This window comes from Neopsephotus bourkii, unplaced genomic scaffold (genome assembly GCF_033783945.1).
Source record: "Neopsephotus bourkii isolate Nb327-2 ecotype Australia unplaced genomic scaffold, CSIRO-AGI_Nbou_v1 NB_1572, whole genome shotgun sequence".
NCBI lineage: Eukaryota > Metazoa > Chordata > Aves > Psittaciformes > Psittacidae > Neopsephotus > Neopsephotus bourkii.
The window spans coordinates 279,018-288,675 of record NW_026902048.1 but is presented as its reverse complement, the minus strand read 5'-3'; the positions used below and the strand labels follow the sequence as shown (position 1 = coordinate 288,675).

The 9,658-nt window shown below is 45.6% G+C and overlaps 1 long non-coding RNA gene across 2 annotated transcripts in view; it reads left to right on the top strand.

Moving 5' to 3' along the window:
* Nucleotides 1–9,658, top strand: part of LOC133221914 (uncharacterized) — a 28,369-nt gene that overhangs the window by 2,634 nt on the left and 16,077 nt on the right. The window lies entirely within an intron of this gene.

Here is a 9,658-nt window from a genome sequence, read left to right as displayed (position 1 = left end):
ACTGGTTTTAGCAAGCATAGGGGACCGGTTTCATCGGGTGCACAGGCAGAATGCACTTCATTTGCTCAGTGAGATTCCTGCGTGTCCCCTTGCGTGCAGTCACCAGGGTTTTGGTGGATTTGGTACCCTTGGTTTTGCCTCAGGTGGCTCTAAAAGCCCCTCAGAACCGGTTGTCGATATCCACAAAGGTGGGGATTGCTGGCAAACTGCCTTGTCCAACTGTTTTGCAGCGCAGGATGGAGATGCTGCTTTTCCGTGCCTTGACAGCGGCTAAACTGCGATGAAAGTGATTGACAGCTAAGCACAAGCTCTGCTGAGAGCTGCGAGAAAGGTCAAGCCAGGATCCAGCTTAAGGTAAAAAGTGGAGCTTCTAGTACAGAGCCACCAGTATTTTGCAACAGGTTAATGCTTCTATGATGTTTTTGAGCCTCATGATTTACCTATTAGAGCCGTTCAGTTTGGTTGTGTCTGTGGCATGAGCAGGTAACTCGATTTATTGCTCTGTGGCACTGGTTTCAACATAACGGAGCTTATTGCGGTACTTCTAGGATATAAACTTTATGAACTGTTTGGGACTTTGGGTCAGGGTGACTTTGACTTTAGCTCTGCTTTACATTCTCCTTCGCAGGTGTGAACAAAGGTGGCCCCTGGGCTGAGGCTTCCCAAAGGAAGGTTTGGGCTGGAAGTTTGTGTTCATGGCACAAGTGAAGACCTTTGGAAGAGAACTTTTATCATGGAAACAGAGTGCCTCTTAAGTAGCCAACATAACAGTTAAAGTTTCTGAGGATGCGGTGATACTTCTTCCTTTTTCCTTTGTTTCCTCGGATGAAAGAGTGTTGTGTGTTCTAATGGTATGGAACTGTATAAAGTGCCTCCCTCCAAAGGGCTGGGGGGAACTTACTCAAAGTTCAAACTCCCCATTAAATGTTTTAACCTGTTGGTTTTTCCTCTGTCTCATTCATGTGCATGTGCTTGTGTCACAAGGAGTTAGGAAGCCTCGAGAGCTAAAAAAGAATGGAAATGTTCCACAAATAAATGTTAAGTGATGCTTTTGCAAACTAAAGCTTCTCTTAAACAGGAACAGACAAATCTGGTCACTGGACTGATACTTTCAGGATACAAAAGAAAGTGAATCAGCTTTAAAACTGGACATGATCATGCCATTTAACTGAGGATCCCCCTTTGTAATAGAGGAGGAAAGTGTTACATATTGATGAAACACTCCTTGGTCTTAGTTGAGGAGATTTTATTAAGTGTTTCTATGAATAAAGCTGTCAAACTGTTACAGATTTCATTGATCAGAAATGCCTCCGTGTATGGAATGCTGGCTTGTCGGAGTCCTGAGCAGAGCAAGTGCTCTGAGCCCTGCTTGCACTGGTGGGAAGCTGCTCTGTAGGATCCCTGCTCAATCCCCATGTGAACATCAAAGTATCCTCTGTTCTTATCTATATGTGCTGCTTTTTAAATCTGAAGTACAAAGAAGCTCCTCTTGTGAGTAATGGTGATCACTATAGTGAATGCTTGATTTTTTTTGTATGTGGTTCACATATTTATCCAGTTTCTCCGTTGCTCCAAGTGATCTGCTGTTAACTGTCTGCAAGGGGAGTTCTGAACACAGGTCTGAAGCTGATCCAGAATCCTGGGCCAAAACCTAGCACACTGAACAGTCACTGTAGGAGCCCTTCAGTGACGGCTGAGCCTGAGTTAGGTTTTCACGTGCTGCTCTATGGTCATCGTCCAGGTATTTTCTGATCCAGCTTTAGAACCTACTTAATGTAACTGCAGTTTGGCCAGTGAGGTGATTTCAGCTGCAGTTCCTGTGTTGTTATGGATGGTTTCTTTTTTTAACCTGAATACTGCAGCCTTACATTAACACAGGCTTCAAACGAAGGGCTCCTCTGCGTTAAGCATCAGCCTCATGTGTGTAATCCTGTGTTCTGTGTCTGTACAATTGCTGGGCAGCTGAGTGTTTGCCAAAATGAGCTGCTGATTGTTTTTATTGTGGCTCATAATGCTCCTTTGTAGATCTGCTGGGGTCTTGTTTGTCCCTGCTGCATCTAGACAAAGCCTGCCTTCATGTTGGGGGTAGCATCTTCCTCAGTCACTCTGTGTATGTAGATACAGTAATTGGAAAGAGAAAATTCTGTTCTTAAATCATCCTTCTTGTCACCCTTAAGTTCCCCACCTGCAGCATAGCTGGAGGATGGTCATTGAGGGCAATGCAGCACAGTATTGACTGCTGGTATCCAGGAATTCTGGGGAAAGGGGACAAAAATAGGCATTGGGAAACAACGTAAGTTTTGTGACAACACTGGTTTATGCTTTGAGACCCTTAAAATCAATAGGGGAGTGCTGCAGGTGGAATAAAAAGAGGAGAAAGAGCAACTCCAGACGTTGGATGAGTGAGTTCCGGAGCTTATAGCTGCTCTAAGAGGCTGGATGGTGGTGCTATGCATTTGTCTGCTGTTTAAATCTCCCAGCAAGGTGTAAACTGAGCGATCAAATCTAAACCCAGAAGGGCTCTTGTCTGCTGTTATTTGCTCTTTCCTTTCTCTAATCAGCCCTTTGAGGGAGTTGAGCAAGTTCCAAACAGTGTTTTTCTGTGCTTGCTTCTGGGACCGGTGTGTAATTGCTCTGGAATACATGTGATTCCCATTGGATTCTGCATTAATTGTTCACAAACATCCCACATGTGTGTCACTACATTCTGTTTTCAGCAGTGCTTCAAGTGCGAGGTTGATACTCAGTTGGGAAGCTTGGACAAGACATGAAGAAAGGTTATTTAAACAATCTATAGCCTGGGAAGCAGCTGCTTTAAGTTGGCAGATTAGGAGAGGAGGTGAATACTTCTGATATATCTCAAAACTGGCTTTTATTTCCCCAGAGTTGAATGTAGGATGCTATTTCCCTTTTTATTTGCATGCTGTCAGGCGTACGAGTGGAGCATAGACATCCATAATTAATGAAACAAAGGAAGAAATGGTTTCACACAGTTCTGCTGGTCTTCAGGAGCAGACTGGTCAATACATACACACCCATAAACCTTCCCTAGCTTGGACACTGGTGTTTAACCTAGCTTAAGGAGCTCTGCAGGTCTCTTGCAGTAACTGTCCCTCCGTAGTTCTGTTTGCCAGATATGTGCTTTTATTTCCTACCAGAACTGGCTGTCCCAGTTGGCATAATGTAGGAGGGGGTTTAGGTGAGTTTTGGAGGGGATTTTGGTATGTTTTGTGTTTTTTTTCAGCCAGGAGACATGCTGTAAATCATCTCTTTTTGTGAAAAGGATGCTTAAGTGTGTTCATTAAGTTTATTTTTCAGTGTTTTTTAGACGCACAGGCAATTCCTCACATAAACTGGCAAATTCCTGAAGCATTCATCTTTCTATGATGAAGGTAAGATGACATCGTTACAAATAAGTGCTTTTTTATGGCTTTGATATTTCATTTTATTGTACAGGATTTAACAGATGAAAAATAATTGTTTGGTTCCAGTGGCTTCTCATATGTATTACTTAGTTTGTAACTGAATCTGCAGCCACTCTTACTGCTGTTGGTCTTCCTTTTACAAGCTGTCCCATCCATGGTCAACCTCAGAACTCTAAATCCCATGAATTAGACACTGTGAGGCAAAAATAGTCTGGATTAGCTTCATTGCTACATAAAGCTTTAGGGTGATTTGGGGGAAAAAATCCTAACTTAAAGACATAGCTTAAGTTTGAAGTCTGAGGAGGCCGCGCAGCTTCCTGTGTAGCTTGCAAGGAATCAAAGTACATTGACTTGTTGGACAGGAGACAACAGGAGATCAGCATTGGAAGTGTTATTTTAGCCTGCAATAAATCTGTGAGTGGGTCAGCACAGAAGGGGGAAAAGAACTGTAGAGGTTCTTGTAGAGCTGCTGATAAACTCCTTTCAAACAGCTGATAAATTCAGCTGTGCTGTAGCTGAATAGAACACAGAATTGGAGGCAGGAAGGAAAAATGTCACGTTTTAGCACAAAAAGCTTGGGAAGGTTACATATTGAAATTCCAAGCTAAAATGTGTGTTAATGTGTTTGTAACTGAGGTGGAAAATAACAGCAAATGATGAAGCCAAAATGAAGTTTATTGAGGGCACTTTTCAGGATTGATTTGGCTGTTCCTCAAGATGGTGAGAGGCAACTGGAGGACCCTAAAATGGGAAATTCACGTTCTTGTCAGATCTGTGTGTTGGGATAAACAGGAAGGTGTTTTGGGTGGTTTTGATAGCAGTTTGTCTGAGCAGTTAAAGCACCAAGAATGTGATGTCAGGTCTTTCCAGGGCCTGCACACCAGTGAATGTAGCTGAAAGTACAGCAGTCATCCTGTGCTCTGGGACTTCCAAGAATTAGGAGTGTTTGACCAGTTCTGCCCTTTTCCAGGGGAAAAAAGGGAAATAAACCTGTAGTTTTTATACCTTCCAGAATGATTAGGTTTTGATTTAGCACAAGTACTTAAGAAGGGAGTGCATTTCCTTTCTGTGCTCAGAAGCACCTGCTGTAGGAAGCATGTGTTGTAGAGAACTTGCTGCAGTGGATGTGGGAGCTTTCATGTCTGATGGTTTAAGTAGTGAAGATAAGTGAGGATGGTTCTTGGGCAGGGGAATGTGATTCATGGGATGTAGTTCCTGGTGTCATGACCAGTTCAGGTGCTATAGGAGCCTCTGCCAGGACTGAAAGCATCCACTGTGCCCAGTGCTCTGCTGGGTATAATGTGAGTGGGAAAGGTGGGAGCAGGAGGAGGGTAATGCCTTGTTCTGCTTGCCAGCTTCAGACCAGCATGGATGGAGCTGTTTCTGCTTCCCAGCTTCTCCTTGAGTGTTTAGGCAGGGCTGAAATCTTGGAATTGGAATTTGGTATGGTTTTGGGTTGTGTTTTCTGTAAGTAATCATGCAAGGGCAGGGATTCTGAGGGACTGAATTGCTTTGATAAGGAGTAGAACTTGTTGAATTCAGGTAAAGCAAAACCCCAACCCTTAAACATAAATACCTTCTACTTCTGCACTTCCATTATGCAAGGTTTCATTTCAGTAATACATTATTTCAGTGCTGTAATAAATAGGGCTTTCCGACTTTCCTCTGTGGTATGACTTCCTATTTGCCATTCCTTAAGCTGTAGGTCAGACTATTCATTAATTAATAGTTGTTTCCTGTTACATTGAATGGAACACTTCCAGATTTGATTCCAAATTGAATTTGGAGTGAGAAGCTCTTGAAGAACTTGGGGGTAAAAGGATGAGGAATGTTCTAGACCCAGGCTTCCTTTTCCTATGAATTTCTAGTTTAAATGAGGAAAAGAATTCTTTCACTGGGAAGTGAGGGACTTCTGAAATACTGACCCCAAACTGTTCTTTTCTCTCACTAATGTGCCACCAAACCTCGCTTTTCTAGCACTCTCTAAAGTGCACTTCCCATCTACAGTTGTTACAGGGAGTTGCCAAAGGTCAAAGAGGAGCCTGGAATTCAGGAGTTCTGCCTTTCATCATCAGAGCAGCCTGGTTCTCTGCCTAAGCCCAACATCTGCATCAGCAGAGCATCACGTTTCACCTGTGCAGTAGGAATCATTACTCTGTCCTATTTAAGAGGCTACTCGGCTTCCTTCCTGGCTCTTCTGGGCTATCAGCAACCCATACATCCATACATGCAACCGCCCTGATTTCATTCAGTCTTCCTTAACCTCCTCAAGGCATCTCCAGGTTTGTTCTGAACTCCCATATGCCTGTTGCTTCACTTCTGGCACTTCCACCTCCTCTTTCTTAAGAGCTTGCCTCCTACAGCTTGTTTGGCATTCTAAAGCAGAGGCTTTGTGGATTTGGGAAAGGGGGAGAGAGGGAAGGGGAAGTTGTACAAAGTCATCACCAGATTTCATGGAAACGCTCTGTCAACCTCCCTCACTGTTGCTTCTGTTGGTTCAGAACTGAAACAGGCCAAATGTGAGTCCTGCAGCAGGCCTGCTAGAGCATTCAACCCTATTACAGGGCAAGAAGAAATCCCTTTATTCCTCCCAAGCACCTCCTGACTGCCAGCAGAGCAATAGCAAGTAGTGGAGCTCTGTCGCTCACATTGGTGGGTGCATGTATGCACTGGGGCTCAGCACTACTGGAGTGACCTTTTTGTGGCAGTTGTCTTACAGATTGTCATAAATGGCTTTTGGTTTATGGGATAGTCACGTTGCACTTCTGAAAGTACCATTAAAAATTAGGATTCTCTATAAAATCCATTTGTGCCTGAAGGTTGTGGTTGGGTTTGGTGTTTTTTAACAATGAAACCCCCAAGCCTGAAAATTGTGTTTTGAATTATAATGCTTTTTGTGTGCCCTCTTCAAACCTCTTTCCAATATGGACAACAGGGTGAAAATGATGATTTCTTAAACAATCTCCTTTTAAATCCAATGAGACAAAAGCAATTCCAGCTCTAAAAGGAAACCCACGTTTTCAGCTGGTGTAGAAGGGGATCAGCTTATCCCAGTGTGTTTTCCCTCCACGATTAGTTCTTCAGTCTCTAAAGTAGGTTAACAAATAAGAGTTTAATAATTCTGTAGTGTCTCTGCTTGTCTTTGTGTGTTGTTCATTGTTCTGCCTACCAGAAAGGTTCGGTGCATTGTGCACCCATCCCTTTTCTGCCCAGTTACATGAATCACTCTGCTGCCAATCTTGAAAGCTCGTCAGTCAAAGGGCAATAGGAGCTGGAGTTACCTTTTTATCCAGTGCTCTGAAAGGGGGTTTTGCCATTCTCATGGTTCAGAACTGAACCAAAGCCAGCCATTCAAATAGTCATTGAATGATTCATAACTGAGATGGACAAACTGGGGGGAAGAGTTGCATCTGTTTTATAGGTGGGTAGATTGAGCTGAGGTTGGGGTGTGTATGTCATACAGAAACGTAGGTAGAGCAGTACTTGGACATCCAGAGTTCCCTGTTCCCCTGAAGGGACCTGGTGCTCCTCACACGTGCAGGGTAGTCCTCAAGTGTCATCTTCTACCATTTCTTTATGCAAGGTATTTATAAGCATAAATGCAGCTGCTTTTAGAGGTAGAAAAGGAAAAGTGAATGTAACCAATGGAAGACTTGTGCTAAGATAAGTGGCTCCTTTATTCAGAGATGGAATAAAGGGGAAAGGAAGCAAATTCTGTAGTGTAGAAGTAATCAATATCAGATGAATTTTAGAGGTAAAGTAGATGGGTGGTTTTGGAAAGCCACAGCTCAGGGTTCTTGCATTGGTGTCTTTGAAGTGGAAGTGATGTACTGGAACACGGCTGATGAGCTGGTGCTGAGCAGGAGGCTGAGCTCACACTGGGTGTGCTGGCCTGGCTCACAGAGTTAATGGGATTGTGCTACTTGTGCAGTGGGAATAAGGGACAAGCCACAAGAAGCTGCTGGTAGACATCAGCCATGAGATGGAGCCTGGTGTTTAATTAAAATGGAATCGATGTCAGGGGTTTTCTCCTGCAGATAACTGAGCATCGTAATCCTTGTGTGGCCACATTGCATTGGGTTTCCTTCTAGGTGGGTATGGAGCTTCTGGGCAGCAAAAGCGGGGGTTTCACAAGTGATCCATGTGCTCCCTCCTGTAGAGCTGGACCTCGAGTGTGTTTGGTGTCTGCCAACACAATAGTAGCTACAGGGGTGGAGGAGGACTTGGGTGAGGAACGTGGAGTTTTCCTTCAGTAGCCTGAGGAGTGAAGGTCTTTACCTGCTTCCTTATGGGAAGAGGAGGCCTCCACCAACGCATCGACCTCATAGAATGCTAGAATAGGGAGGGTTGGAAAGCACGTTGGGGTTATCCAGTTCCAACCCCCTGCCATGGGCACGGGTGGAACGGCTCGGCTGGGCATAGAACCAGGGCACCGGGGGGGTCTGGGGCAGCTATCCCAGCCTCCAGCAGGGACCGTGTCCCCCTTCCCATCCCTCCTGCCCACCACAGGCACTCGTGTTCCCGTATCCCGGTCTCCAACAGCAAGAGGAACCCATGGCCTGGCTGCTGTGTACCTGCACCCAGCAGAGCCGGGTGAGTCTCAGCCCCATGGCAGCAGCATTCCTGGGAGAGGGTTCTGTGTTGAATGGAATCCAGGCTCTGGATGATGGGGGGCTCTTTAGTTTGGGAACTGCTGAGCAAGGGAATTCTGCTCTGGCAAACCTGAGTTTCAAAGGACATTCTCCTGCCATCTGGGGAGCCTTCTGCTTAATCCCCCCTGCCCCAGGCCAAACCACAGCCATTGAGCCCAACAGAATTCCCACCTCTGGAATGATGGCTCAAAACCATCTCATTTTAACAATGATCAGCCTGGAAAGCAAGGAAAAGAAAACCCAGTTTAGCTCAGCCAAGCCCAGCACCGTCTGGCTCAGTCCAGCCCAGTTTAGCCCAGTTCAAACCTGTCCAGACCAATGTAGCACAGTTCAGCAGGGTTTAGCCCAATTCAGAGCAGTTTGGCACACCTTAGCCCTCTTGAGCCCACTTTAGCCCACTTCAGCCCAGCCCAGTTTAGCCCTGCCCAGACCAATGGAGGCCAGCCCAGTTTAGCCCAATTCAGACTTGTCCAGACCAATTTAACCCAGTTCAGCAGGCTTTAGCCCAATTCAGACCAGTCCAGCACAGCTTAGCCCTCTTGAGCCCACTTTAGCCCACTTCAGCCCAGTTTAGCCCAGCCCGGCCCAATTCAGACCAGTTCAGCCTACTTTAGCCTAATTCAGATCTGTCCAGAGCAGTTTAGCACTGTTAAGCCCAATTTAGCCCAGCCCAGTACAGTTCAGACCACTTTAGCCCTTCCCAGCCCAATGCAGCACAGTTTAGGCCAGCCCAGTCCAGCTTATCCCAGCCCAATTTAACCCAGTTCAGCCCAGCTCAGCCCAGACGAGTTGAGCCCAGTTAGGCCCAGTTCAGCCCGGTTTAGCTCTGCAGCCCAGCCCTGCTGCGCTGATTCTAGCCCAGTTCAGCCTAGCCCAGCAAAGTATAGTCCAATTCAGCCCAGTCTAGCCCTGTATGGACTAGTTCAAATCTGTCCATCCCAGTTAGGCCCAGTTTAGCCCACTTTAGCCTAGTTTATCCATTCATCCTAGTTTAACCGGGCTCAGTGCGCTGCTGCTCCATTGAGGCATGTTCTGGGTTTGTTATCTTGTGGGTAACAGCCGAACCCTTTGTTGTCCCTCCCCGCACACACTTCCATTGCTAAAGGAACTCTTCTGTCTTTTGTATGTCACAAAATCCATCCAAACCCAGACTTGAGCAATTGAGATTCAATTTAGTTCAATCAGAGCCATTCAATCGACACAGCTGAGATCTGGGATGCAAACAAAAGGGTTGGCTTTAATTGGGTAGGGATATAGAAAGGAGGATGTGATTGTCTTGTTCCCAGCCCTCTGGAGGGATGTAATGCATTTTAAAGGTTACTGGTTGCACCCCGTTTTACTGCTTGAGGTTTATGTGGTGCTTCAGCTTTTCATCAGCCCACAGGTGAAAATAGTCCCCTGGAACACCAAGTGTTGGGGGCTTTTAGGGACTGCAACTGCATCTGTTAGGAGGCTCAGCCATCCCTTCTGTCTGGAGACGTGAGTCTTGTAGCACCTGCTTGTAGGTGATAGATCACAGTTCAACTGTTGTGATGTTTGAGTCCATACCTGAGCTTTATCTCGGAGCAGAAGTGGTTGTGA